Here is a 13,829-nt window from a genome sequence, read left to right as displayed (position 1 = left end):
CCATGTAAAAGAAACATAAATAATATATTTTTAATAAAATTATGTTATATAGACCGTGACTACTCAGTTTTAAGTAAACCAACTATGTATATGTTTTTCAATCCGTCATAAAAATTCATGCAATAATAATTGCAAGTTGTATAGACTTTCTATAATAAAATGAATAAACCTGCATATATTCGACGAATAAATAAATAGACGTTTCTGACTGATTTCCGTCCCTCTTTCAACACTCGCACCCCAATAAAACCCCATAAAATGATAACGTCGTAAAGGAAGGTCTTATCGCGACAGTTTGCTAGGGAGTGCTGCATCAGCCACGAAGAAAACGCGGAGAAACGAGGGACAAGAGAAATCAGACCGAACTTCTGTGCCAGCATATCGAAGAAATTGGTAGACAGATCAAACAAGTTCGATCTCGGTGTGTCCAAGGGAAAAAGCGTCGCTTCAAATTCAGACATTTAAAGCAGACGAGAAATAGTAGAAAAAAGGGAGAGGAAGAAATAAGACGTGGACGTCTTTCCGTGGGCAATGGAACGAAAGGATGACTACGAGACAGGTCGAAAATCCAATTTCGCGTGAAAGGAAACGATCAACGGTGGCCGTAAACGTACTTCGGGCCGAAAATTCGTACGCAAAAAGGGAAATGATAGGGGAAGCTGCCACGAGCGGTCTTAACCGAAAGGAGAACACCTTTTTCGCAGGAACGCCGATTCGGCGTAAAACTTTCGAAGCGTGTTTCACTTTTACGAGGCTGTAGCTCGGGCATAGGAAAGATGAGTCGGTGGCAGAGAATTCGATCGGTCGCCGGAACGAAAGGTTACAACGGCATCGCCCTGTTTCAACGTTGTCCCCGTTCGGTCGTTGCAGCGCAACAGAAGAAAAACGGAGAGAAAGAAAAACATGCACCCTGAAATTGCGATTTTACTGTGCCGCGGCGTCGGTAAATATTTACCTGTCAGGCTCTGGCTGTTCGTTTCCCTCTGGTCTCTCCTGCTCTTTAATTAACACGCGTTGTCCCCTCTTCTCTTGTAATCTTTCCCTCTCGTTTCTACGACACTTCACTCTCCCGAGGACCGGGCCGAAAACGGAACTACCACGTTACCGAGGCTCGTACACGATGTTTCTCTTTTCAACGCGACACTGCACCCGAACTAATCATTCTTTTCCGAGTTCGGTGATCCTCGTTCTCCAACGGTCAACGACAAATATCGCGAGTTCGTCGAACCACCCGGTGAAATTCATCGAACACGCTTCTTTCTGTTCGTGCTCGAGTAACGACGTCGCATCGTCGGTACGTTGCTCGATACGCAACGATTTTTCCAACGCGGAGATTCCTCCGACTTCCGGTGCGCCGTTAATGGACTTTAATGGATCGCGAGCGTAAGATCCAGCATCGCGAGAAAAAGTTTCACGTCGGACACTCGACCGGTTATTAATGACGGAAATTGAGCGAGCATAGAACGCGGAAGAAGTTAATGGATCTTCTTCGACGTTTTTGACAGGTTAGTCGTAACGATTTCGAGGGTTCATGTTCTACGCACTACACATACACTAATCCGGTAACGCCACTTCATACACTGTACACTAGGAAAGTATTCGCGCGATCCAACCTGGGATTCGTCATTGCTCGCCGGTCGAGGACTGCCAACACCTATCGTACCCCGTACTTCCGGTAGTCATCCTCGTGGTCGAGTACCTCCTTCGCCCGAGCATCTGCGCGAAACACTGGCGATTTCACGATGCCCGACGAAAGACCGCGAACTCGCGTCGTTCGGGATACATTTCGTATCGCGACGAAACGGGACGACCGGAACCGAACGAAAGGATCGTCGACGAGCAGGAACACGAACGGGAACGAAGGCACGGCACGCGAGTTCGCCGGCCGACTGAAGCACGGTTCGACTATCAGCCGACCCCAAACCCCGAAACTCGACTCGACTTCTCTTCGTCCAACGAATCCACCCTCTTCCTCGGTTCCCCATAGCGATAAGGGGTGGCTGGGGGCGAAGGGGGCATAAACAGTGCAGCAGGAAGGGATGGAGGAGCACGCGCCTGCGCCAGGTGAATCAGCCGACGAGTCTTCCTTCTACTTTATGCCTGACACTCGCTACTCTTGTGCCGCTTGTGCAGGTGAAATAGATAACGAGAAAAAATCGTAAGTCCTTCTCCACACCCTCGCTATACGTATCTTTTTAATCTTCTTTTACGCTGCATTTTCGCTTTGGGGCTGCACGTGCGACGTTGTTAAGATGCCACCTTTTTCAATTTGAACTAAATTTTTCATACTGATTGGTCTTCGAAATTTTATGCTTCGTAAGGAGTTATCGGAAGACTATTACGCTTACGTTCTTTCAGATTACAGTTCGATATATTTTTGAATAGGGAAGCTTCTTTCGGAATTTTGTCTCGGAGTACTTTCATAATTATAAATAGGTTTTTCGATGTTGGAGAGTGTCGATTGGTAATGCAGTTGGTTACACATGAATTGCGGATGAAATTTAGAAATATTCAAATTACAATGTTTTGTGAAATTTTGAAGCAGAGGGTTGCTCCATAATAGAACACTTACGGTGTTCTTCAAATCAGCAAGAAAATATTATTTTCTTTTACATTAAATGCAAAAGTAACATTGGTAGAAGTTAAAGTAACAAAGCAAGTAACAATATTATTAATTTAAACTAGCTTTAAACTGGAGTAGTGTTAAGTAGATAAAGAGTTTGCTGGATAAAGAATCTCCGGTTGAAGCAAATATGGGGACTATGAAACTTAGGGACTGTGTTTTAATATCTTACGTATATATGTAGAAAGGACTTGAATCAGAAATTTGAGAAGTTAAAAATTTAGCAACATAAGAATTTTCGAATACAGAAATTTTAGAGAACCCTCAGACTTTGTTTCAGCGATCGACGAGAGACTTTTAGTATGCATTTAGAGTAAGCTTGAGCGATAAAATCGCAATTTGAGAAAATGTTATCGCGACACACACAGTGAAACGCACCCTCTTAATTTCCCGGAAGCGGTATTTGGGAAGGTGATTGATTTCCCCGCATCGAATTGTCGATATCCTCTCGTGGCAGAAGAAGCGAGGAAACGAAAACGCGAAGGAATCGACTAAACAGAGAAGAGCGTCAGAGTAAGAAAGAGTAGGAGAGAGAACAGAATTCAGATTCTATACGTTAGCCACAGAAATGCGTTGACTACGTTGAGAACAACAATTCGATTGATTTATCGCGGTTGACGTTAATTAATTGGAGGCGAAACTCGTGCGTTGCGACTTCGTTCCGTGGTATTGTGCTAAGTTTCGTTACATCGACGGATTTCGTAACAATACCATCCACCCTTCGAGTTATTATCGTGCTCTTCTATTGTTCAACTTTTTAAAAGTTTTGTACAAATGAGAAATACGAGGATACTCGCTTAATTCGTTGATCAAACAAACTGCAACGGCGCCGTTGGTACGCATCGCTGATTGATATTTATGTATAAATGTATTAATAATAACAACACGGATTTTATTATATTTTCACGGCACGCTCTTTCAATACCATTCGATGCAACGAACAAAAGACTACATTTAACTGCACTTTTATGAAAAATCATGGCAAGACTGATCTTAACCCCTTACACTATGATTAATTTATCAGGTAACTAATTGTAGCTACAATATTAAAACACATAAATAAAATCAAAATGTTATATCAATTTGGTATTATACAATCGTTGAATACGCAAATTATAATTGAACTGCAAATTGAGCGTATTAAAAATTTGAGTAAAATTGATCACAGCTGACGTACAAGCGCGTAACGAGTCAAATTCGTAAAAATAGTGCAAAGGGTTAAATTAAAGGATCTGTAAGGATGTATACTGTCGTATACATAAATAGGAATTGAAACGTGAGGTAACTTTTTAAGAAAATTTTTTAAATTTTAAAGTCAAGAAATATTCCTTGAATTTTTGTATCTATTCGCATGAAAAGAAAGTCGCGGTATATTTGATTCGTTCGACACGCACGTTACGATGGTCATTGAGTTCAAACAATAACAATAATCGAGATAACGCACGCACTGCTACGCCGCGAGAAGCATTTAGCTACGATCAAATTGCCAATATTATCAGTTATCGGATTATTACGGCAAATTGTTCAGGGTTTGCCTTTACCAACTAGCCTACATACTACGACCCCTCTGGCGACCCCGTTCGCCTCTGATCCATCTCTCTTTCACGCTCTGTCTCTCGGTTTCTCTTTGTTTCTCTACCCCGGAGAGTTCTCCAACGACTCGCCCCATCTGTCTCCCTCCTTCATCCCCGTAGAAGCGTGCTCGACGCCGTGACCAGGTGCGCCATCGTTCGCCTAAGCGTACAGTAAATTCCAACTTGCTCCGACTCTATACCTGTACAGGCCGGTTTAAAAATCACCCCCTGACACTTTTCACCCACTTTTGATCAAAACAAAAACAGTTGCACTCGAGAGGATTACTATTCAGTTTAATACAACAATTTGAAATAAAAATTTTTTAGCTGAAACTGTATTATACGGTATAAATATAGTAAAAAAGACAATAGTGGCAATTAATAACAGACGAATAGTAATTTTAAAAGAACAAACTTTTTAGATAAGAAGTTTTAAGATTGATATCTGACTACAGCAAAAATTCCTTCGAAGGGTTAATATTCGAGCATAAGACTATCCCTATGTATATACATGTTGTTGCTATTATACAACGTTGTTGTGGTATATCAACGTTGCTCTCATTATATTGTATATATACTGAAATAAATTTTTTATACGAGGCATCGATTTAGATGTTATATTACTTATTTTACAGAAACATGAAACATTTGTTTGTAAACTGTTTGAAGGCCTGCTGCGTGAACACCTGTGCGAAGGTATACGGTCCGAAGGTCTGCTATCTTTTGTAAACATTTGCGATTGAAGATCGTTGACGACTATGACCGGCTCAAACAGTTAATATTTTGTTTAAAATATTCTGTTGATATTGATCGTGAATAAAGAGTGGTATTCTAAAGAGTTCTCCAATTGAATTTCTATAATATATTTGAAGCATCGCATTGGAGATTAAAAATACAACTTCCTTTTACTATAATATATCAATATTATCAATATTACTAGTATTATCAATACTATCAATATTATCAGTACTATCAGCATTGTTAATATTATCAATATTATCAAAACTAGCAATATTATCATTATTATCAATATCATTAATATCAGGAATATTAGCAATGTTATCAATATTATCGATAATATTGTCGAACACATTTTAAACAATATATTGCATTTTCACGTCTCATTAGGACAACTTTCTTCAAGTTGACAATACTTGGAAGTCATTTGAATTGGTTGTGGTTGTTTCGTAAAGAAACGTCTAGAATTTAACTCTATCTTCGTAAAATAAATAGCATGTTATATAAATTCCTTACTATATACAATAACAAATGTAAGAGCACTATAATGTTCCTGTATTAATGCGAGTAACAGTATGCACCCGATAAAAGCTAATCTGTCTCACGGTCGATTTTGAACTACAGTTTTAACCCTTTGCACTCGACTGTCCCCTCTGAGGGGACATTGTCGATGCTAAAACAAAATCCTCGAGTACAAAGAGTCCTTGTCCCTACAAGTGTGCACCTTGAGGGTCTTGCTGTAGAAAGCAGCTTGAGACTTTTTTGTTGAAAAATTGATGTTTCTTGAAATTTTGATCGTTGTTTTATTGATCACCGTCGTTGAATATTTCGAGGTATTTTAACCTTTCGTTGTGTTGTAAATTCAGTTAAAAATCATTTAGTTAAAAAGGGAACAAGCCACCTTTCGAATGTAAAAAGTTAATTATATTATATTGTATTAATAGTGTATTGTTAACCCCGTTACATGGTACTTTTTGCATAAAAATTGCATTGTTTAACTGTATACTCGACAGTATTTTTGTCAAAATAAACTCTCACTCACCCATAATTCTAATCGTGTAATATGCATGAAACATTTTTGATATATGTTACATATTTATTAAAGTGGTCCTAGTTAATAAAAAACAGGAATCAGTTTTATGAATAATACATTGCGTTTCCAACGGAGAATAGACAGATTTATCTTTAACAATTTTAACAAAATTTGTTTCTAGCATTAAATATCAATATCAGTCTACCGATTTGGAATCTACAGTTTTCGAATTATGCACTATTTTTTAAACATCCTGTATATACCTCGCGTGGAAATGTAACTAGTAATCCACAATAGAGAAAAGTGGAGAGAACGCAAGAGGAAAAGCAAGCGACTCGAAATATGTATATTCCTACACACAATGTTGTTCAGAAGTTTCGAAAGGCAGAATTTCACCTCGAACCGCTTCTGCTCAACTTACGTTCCCGTTAGAGCACGGAAACGACTAATAAATTCTATCGACGAAACGCTCAGAACTGCGAACATAAGGAATACTTATCGATAATCGATATTTAGAATCACTTTCTAGATTCGAACGTCAACTTTCACTATCGGATGCCTACAACAGTCTCTCGTTATACCGCCAAGTAGACAACTGGAGCAACGGAAAATTCTTGGCGATTTAGAGCGTGAAAATGTGAGCAACGTGTGGAGATACAGTACCTGAAAATATACATAGAGTACGGCGATATATTACGGGGTTATATAGCACGTGGCGACATGGCGTGCAGAGACGAAGCGCATGGAATTACGATGCGTGAAATATCAATGTATGTAATTACGGTGCGTAGAGATATATGTAGTACGTGGCGATATAACGAGCGGCTATATAACGCGTGGCGATGCAACACGTGGCAATGTAACGCGTGGTGTTATAATACGTGAAAATACGGCGCCTGAAATTATAAAGCGTAGAAATATCGAAGCACGCGGCTCTATAGCGCATGGCAATATAATGAATGGCTATATAGCACATGGCGATATAGCGTGTAGAGACGCAACGCATGGAATTACGACGCGTGAAATATCAATGTATGTAATTACGATGCGTACAGATACATGTAACATGTGGCGATATAACGAGTGGCTATATAACGCGTGGCGATGCCACTCGTGGCAATGTAACGCGTGGTGTTATAATACGTGAAAGTACGGGGCGTGAAACTATAGTGCGTAGAAACATCGAAGCACGCGGCGATCTAACTTTCGGCTATATAGCGCATGAGGATATAGTGCGTGGCAATATAGCGCGTTGAGGTATGTGTGGCGATATAGCGCGAAGCTAAATGGCGTGTCCTGATATAATGCGTGAAAATACGGCCCTTGAAATTATGACACGTAGAAATACATCGAAACCCGTGATGACATAATGCATGAAGATATAACTCGTGGCGATATAGCACGGGGCAATACAACGCATCGAATAATATAATACATAATAATATAATTCAATGAATCACGAGTGAATATAAGTACTTAAATGTAAAATTCGAAACTTCAAGATAGTTTATACCTCATGAAACGATGCGAGATCTCTTTAAGAGTTAAGTAACTTTCAAACTTCGTTTAAACACGAAAATGTGAATTTCGTATGTAATAATGTAACTTCGCAAATACGTAACCATGCAGATGTCTACAACTACATAGCATCATACATAGAATGCAATCATAATACGGCTAAGTATGAAATGCAGACATTTACAATGGCCCTTTGAGTCCGCAGTGGCACTTCCCTGAAACACGTTCATCTAACAAAATTACGCAAATTCTCTACGCGCGTCTACGAACACTTTATTGAATGCATTCTCAATCAGGCGTGTAATTGTACCTGGCTAGATGTACGTGAATTTCGCATGTATACGAAGTGTCGCATAAATTCTCTATCGCTTTCTATATCGCAAGTGTGGGGGAGGGGGACGTATATCATTTGATATCTTTCTGGGTCACTGCGGGTATCATTGCTGCATAAAAACATCCGCATTGTTATATAGGAAAAACGTATGAATATTGACCAGTGTAGCCGAATACAAAAAGGAATATCATCTCCGCCATGGTTACCGGTGGCAGTAGGATGATGAAGAGATTTTTAAAATATTCCCAGGTGTACCGATATCGCCTGAATATATAGCGACGTTTTCGAAAATCAGCCTTAAAACCGTCGTAAAAGCAATTTTCGCATGATTGCGCGTTGCTATTTATTACATCGTAAAGATATGTACAGCGACGTATCATTGCTTCTCGTAACAAATTGTTTCGCGGTGCATCCCACTTTTATCTAACCAACGCGTGCTGCGAACGAACGCAAAAATGAATATACAATGATACAAGATCGGGTGATCCATTAATAAACCGTCTTGGCGAATCATGCTCCCGATCTTCCGTCGACAGTACATGCCACGGATTCATTAAACCGGCATTATTTATCGTGACGTGTAATTATTTATTATCTTCATCTGGGGAGTTACATCGCTATGGAAGTGACAGGCTCGCGTTTAAAATCGTATACGATCGAGTGAGTTGTTACGCTGAAAAATTATTCCGACGATTCTGCATGAATGAGATCTCGTGCTGGACATTTAAAAAAATGATCCGAGATTTATGCGGTAGATATCGCTCGATTTAATCGAGCGAAAAATACTTGGCGAGCGAATGTTGACGGATCAGTCGTTTTAGAACGATAAGAAAATATTTTTTTACTGATATTTTCAGAATACACATTTCGTAAGTTTTTTCGTTTTTGCATATTTTTATGTAAATGATATCTTTTGTATTGTGTGTTCGAACTGCAATTATCGGAATAATACAGGGCCGTAGCTAGAGACTTTTCAGCCCTAGACAAATATGTATGAACTCAATTTTATGTAATATTATTTTTGATTTCACAATAACATATCATCATATATGTATATCACATGTATTATACCACATTATACATTCTACTGTAACTATAAGAATGTAAAAATTAAATGATACTTCAAAAGAAACAATTTTTATGCAAAAATATAATTTTCCAAAAAAAACTACAAACAAAACTTCATTATAACAAATACATACAAACAATCTTCCATTATAAATAATTGGAACGATAAGATACTTGATAATGTGTGCCCTACATACGTGCTTCTACACAATTACCAAAAGTTTCCCTTCAAAAGTTCACTTCTTTGAAATTTTCCTGAGTCATTAAAAATAGAGGCAGTAATAGAGGTAGCGAAACTACAGCTAGAGCATGCAATACGAGAAACGATATAAAATATTCGAACTCAGCGCCTCGATAGGTACGTGCTCGACGCTGTTTCTCCGATCGTCAAAGGATCTCGCAGACGGGCGACGATAGCGATTTTATTTTAATCATGCCAACTGAGAAAAACAGAGACGGGACCATCGGACCGGACGAAAGTAGAGAAAACTGATCCAGGCTCCGGGTAGTGTCTGGCCGTGCTCGGGGATTGAGTTTACCCTTGTTACGGAGACACTGCGACTCCGGTAGAAGTCTCGTTCAAACGTCCTAGAAGGGGTTGGATGTAGAGACGGTGGTTTCAGTCGTCGAGCGTTTCCGAATCTCGCCGGGGTTAATAGTCGAACGTGCCTGGAGGGATTCTCCGGCGCTGCACCCCCACCCACCCTCATCCACCACCCCATTATTGTTCGTTTCTGAAAGGCTGAATCTCAGCATTCAGTCCCCTACTTCCTTCTACACCCATACACATATACAGAACCCTGTTGGGCCGCGCAATCTCACCGCTTCCGCGCTTACAAGCAAGTCGGCTTTCCTCTCGACACCACGGGGCTGTCTTGCCGCGATAATATGTTAATCAGCCAGTCGCGATGTTAATTAATGGCCGAGGGCAACGCGACGAATAACGTCGATCGACGCGTTTACATCGGATCCTGCCATCCTTTGAACGTTCTACCTCGACAGACAGAACCGTGCAGTTTATTTCCAGATACAAATGCGACACGCGTAGCGAAATTATTAATAAACGTGGAACAGATTAATTCCGTCGATGTCGTTCTATGATTAGCGGACATTCGAACGCGACCTGTTAATATACTGCAAAATGCACAACGTGTACATCGAGATTTACAGTGTGACGTCAATCGGTCGGATATCCACGGAAGTGGAATCGAATATGCGCTGGTGAATGTTAATTTTTCATAGATGCCCTTCTATTGTAATACCACAGCCGTGCATTAATAATGAGAATAGTTGCATGTATAGACCAAGTAAAGAATTATGTAATGATACACAACTGTAACTTGATATTATTCTTGTGAACATAGGACTGTTAAGCAATTTATTTTATACGACTCTATAGAAACTAAAATTATTCCTAGTATGTTATAGTCTTCAAGTCCACTCAACTTCTCGTTATTCACGATGAAACATTACGAAATAAAATGAGAATAAATGAATACCTATTGCATTTCGTACATGTTGCTAACAAAAATATATCCTTGTTAAAGCTAAAAGGTTAACACAAAAAAATTGGGCTGCATTGAATACAGTGCATTGAATACCGCTGTATTCAATATAACAAATTCATATAACAAAAATAAGATCACAAAAGATTTTTTTTTAAAAAGTAACCTGTCCGCGATTCCAGGATCACCCTGTATACTTAGCAGATAATATTTTAGAATATTTATAATTCAGACAGGAACAACGCGTTCAAAGTTAATGTCCCACGGTCGATGTTTCAGCGCGAAGCGCAGGCTCGAAATCATTAATGATAAGACAATTTTTCTCGCTAACAACGTCATTAACGAACGTACGAAATAAACGAGTAGGTCACGGTAATTCTGGAGCCGTCAGGATTTACTTCGTCGGTGATTTTTCGCCGGAGGTATCGGAAAACCTGACGAAGGGAAATCGGCAGCCAGTCTTGATACGCGGCCATTTTGATTTAATTATAGCCTTCCTTCCCAGCCGTGAGTTTTTTTTCTTACGTCGGAAGGGGGGTGAAAAAAAGAAAATAGTACGCTCTGGCATCGATCGAGGCCTCCGGTAGTCGCGAAAAAAAAAGAAAAGGCACGCTAGATTCCAATTAAAGCGATCGATGATTAAACGTCACCGAGCTGCACCCGAACGGAACTGCATCCGACGTCTTTGCGCGAGCGCTCGGCGAACGGAAACGGGAAACGGGAAACAATGCGTGCGCTCTCGAAAGTTCGCAATTGCTGAAGCACCGGCTTAGAAGAGATGGCATATCGTCGAGCCGGTAGCAGTTAGGGTTTAAAAGTGGGATTGCCGGTGCGCACGATGTCGCCCATGCATAATATCGGCCGAGAAGTTTGCGCGTCGACGTCGACGTCGACAGATTTCATCGGCAACTCAATCAACGACGTTGCTTTGAATCTACGAGTGAGTGACTGTTCAAACGATACCGTTCTCTTCTATTTGGAAACTTGTCTTGTCATCCGTTTTCGGGATCTTCGAGAGAACGGTCAAAGCTTGACTCGTCACTTTTTATATTTAAAATAACTTTACTTTCAGGATTCAGAGATATAATACAATCGGAAAAATAGTTTCAATAAAATGTTTTTACTATACAATGCTTTACTATAATCTTTTTATTTTATTTGTTAATTCTGGTTGGATATAAAGACTTCCAATTCTAAACTTCATTATGCATCGTTGAATACGTCTGACGTGGTAACAATGTAGCTACAAAATTAATGTGACAGATATAAGTTATTTATCGTTGTCTTCGATCGTATTATTTATTTATGAACGAGCGAAGACAAGTGGCTGTAACGTGGTTCTATTTAAATTCTTCGAAATCTGTAATTTATAATAAACATACAATCCACGTCTAACAGTAAGAGTGACAGCTTAATTGCTCAAATCGGGACGTCTCTGCTGAAAATCAGTAAATTTTTAAACGTTACATCTCGAAAACTAATAATAATTGGGTAAATACATTAAATCTTAATGAATTCGTCTTGAAAGGCACTATCGGGTGATCGAAAAAAAATATATAGTTCCATTAAAAAAACCATCGTATCTTTTACATTAATAACATCAATAAAATTTTGTGTACGCTAAAACATAGCTTTTATCCTGCAATTTCCATATAAACACTTTTTCGTGTCATCGATAGTTCATGAAATATTGCGCTGTCACACTTAGGCGTGTGCACCTTGTACAATAACGCGCGTCTCCAAATCATAGAACTATCATAGAAAAAATTTCCTACAACGAATATTTTACAAATTTCGTGTAAGATGGGCCTGTAGATATGTAATATTTAATACAATTTGCAACGTTAACGAGAATTTGAGAAAAGTGTTATCGCATTTCTGTAGGTACACGCCATTAGAACAAAGCAGCAAGTGAAGCAAGAAAATGCCCGAGTCAGCGTGCACGAACATGCGTGTAACAGAGCCGATCCGTTCGAGAGGGTCGTTCCAGTAAAAGCAGGGCGTGTCTTCGCGTGCCTACGCGCATCCCTTTACCTCTGATCTCTTGGTCGACGTTTATTTTGTGGTTTCCATGAAAGCGGTTAAAGGAGAGAGCATTGATTATATTTACGGCGAGCCCCGGGGCTGGATTTAACGTTCGGTGCGAAAATTTTTGCTGGGTACACCCTCCTAGTATTGTCGTTCCGCGACTCGTCCCACACCGTTCTCCCATAAAACGTGTTCAAGGGGAATCTTAAACGGGAATTCTATAGAGTCTTTCGAAGAATTTAACTCGGTCGGTGCTAGACAATGTTTAATCGCTCGGCGATAACGCGACTCTTTATTGCCGCGTTCCTTTTTCGTCCAACGCGATCGTGAATAACGGACACGTTTACAGCCCGGGAACTAGTTGCAGCTTATGGTTACCTGGACGAAAGGTTTATTATCTCGGCATAGTAACGAGCAAACGTTGTACAGCTTGTTGCACGCGTGCAAACATAAGGGAACATAGATCCACCCTGCGATTCTCACACTGTCGACGTTACAGGGAGTAAGCGATCTCGCGGCTGGAGTAGTTTTACTTCGTGCGACAAATTTTTAAGCGATGCTACGAAAGACACTCCATCCCCGCTCTTTATACGTTCCTGTCCTGTTTTCGCCGCGAAATTGCGTTGTCACCCTGCATCTTCCTGCCGGGTTCTAGCCGGCAAACTGCTCCAAGCGAGAAAAAAGACGAACACGAGCTACGACGCAAAGAAAACGTAGGAGAATTCGCGCCACAAAAGAACGCAGACAACTTTGACAAGATTTTAAACGCTCTCGCGCCTTCGCGGAAATATTAACGTACGAGTTGTTCCTAACATACAATCGCTTGCGTTCGCTGTAGTTATACGTTTGCATAATGATGTGATTCATTTGAAGTAAATTTTATTATCTTGAATTCTTTTAGATTATATTTGGGTACACTTTGGAAATAGTCTAGTTCTTTTAGGAATGATATTTTGGAAGCTTTGTGAATTTAAATAGTTTCAAATGGGGTAAAAATTGAGGGTAGGAATTTGAAGTCTTGGAATTATTAGATTTAGAAATATGGAGACATAGAAATTTGGGGATGTAGAAATTTAGAGACGCAGGAATTTAGGGACTTAGGAATTTAGGATTCACAGAAATTTGAGGATGTAGAAATTTAGGGACGTAGGAATTTGGGGTTTATAGAAATTTGGGGACAGAGAAATTTGGAAGTGTTGCAGTTTGGAGACATAGGAATTTAGGGTTCATAGAAATTTGGGGATGTAGACATTTAGGAGCGTAGAAATGTGGAAATATTGGAATTTAGGGTTCATAGCAATTTGGGGATATAAAAATTTAGAGTCATAGAAATTTGCAAATGTTGGAGTTTAGGAACATAGGAATTTAGGGCTCATAGAAATTTGGAAATATAGAAATTTAGAGGCAT

At 39.7% G+C, this 13,829-nt stretch overlaps 1 protein-coding gene across 12 annotated transcripts in view; it reads right to left on the bottom strand.

Moving 5' to 3' along the window:
• Window positions 1–13,829, bottom strand: part of LOC100880704 (agrin) — a 656,625-nt gene that overhangs the window by 467,652 nt on the left and 175,144 nt on the right. For 3 of the 12 annotated variants that reach the window (XM_076532478.1, XM_076532492.1, XM_076532489.1), the window contains exon 1: window positions 956–1,910. The exons of 6 other annotated variants lie outside the window; for them this stretch is intronic. The gene's annotated coding sequence lies outside the window, so the exon portion shown is untranslated. Of the gene's footprint in view, window positions 1–955; window positions 1,911–13,829 lie in introns of those variants that run through there. 3 more of the 12 variants (XM_076532507.1, XM_076532522.1, XM_012279548.2) reach the window with 2 other exon arrangements.

The sequence above is a fragment of the Megachile rotundata genome, chromosome 1, assembly GCF_050947335.1.
Source record: "Megachile rotundata isolate GNS110a chromosome 1, iyMegRotu1, whole genome shotgun sequence".
Taxonomy (NCBI): domain Eukaryota; kingdom Metazoa; phylum Arthropoda; class Insecta; order Hymenoptera; family Megachilidae; genus Megachile; species Megachile rotundata.
Note: the sequence above shows the minus strand (reverse complement) of the source record. Positions and strands in the feature narration are given on the sequence as shown.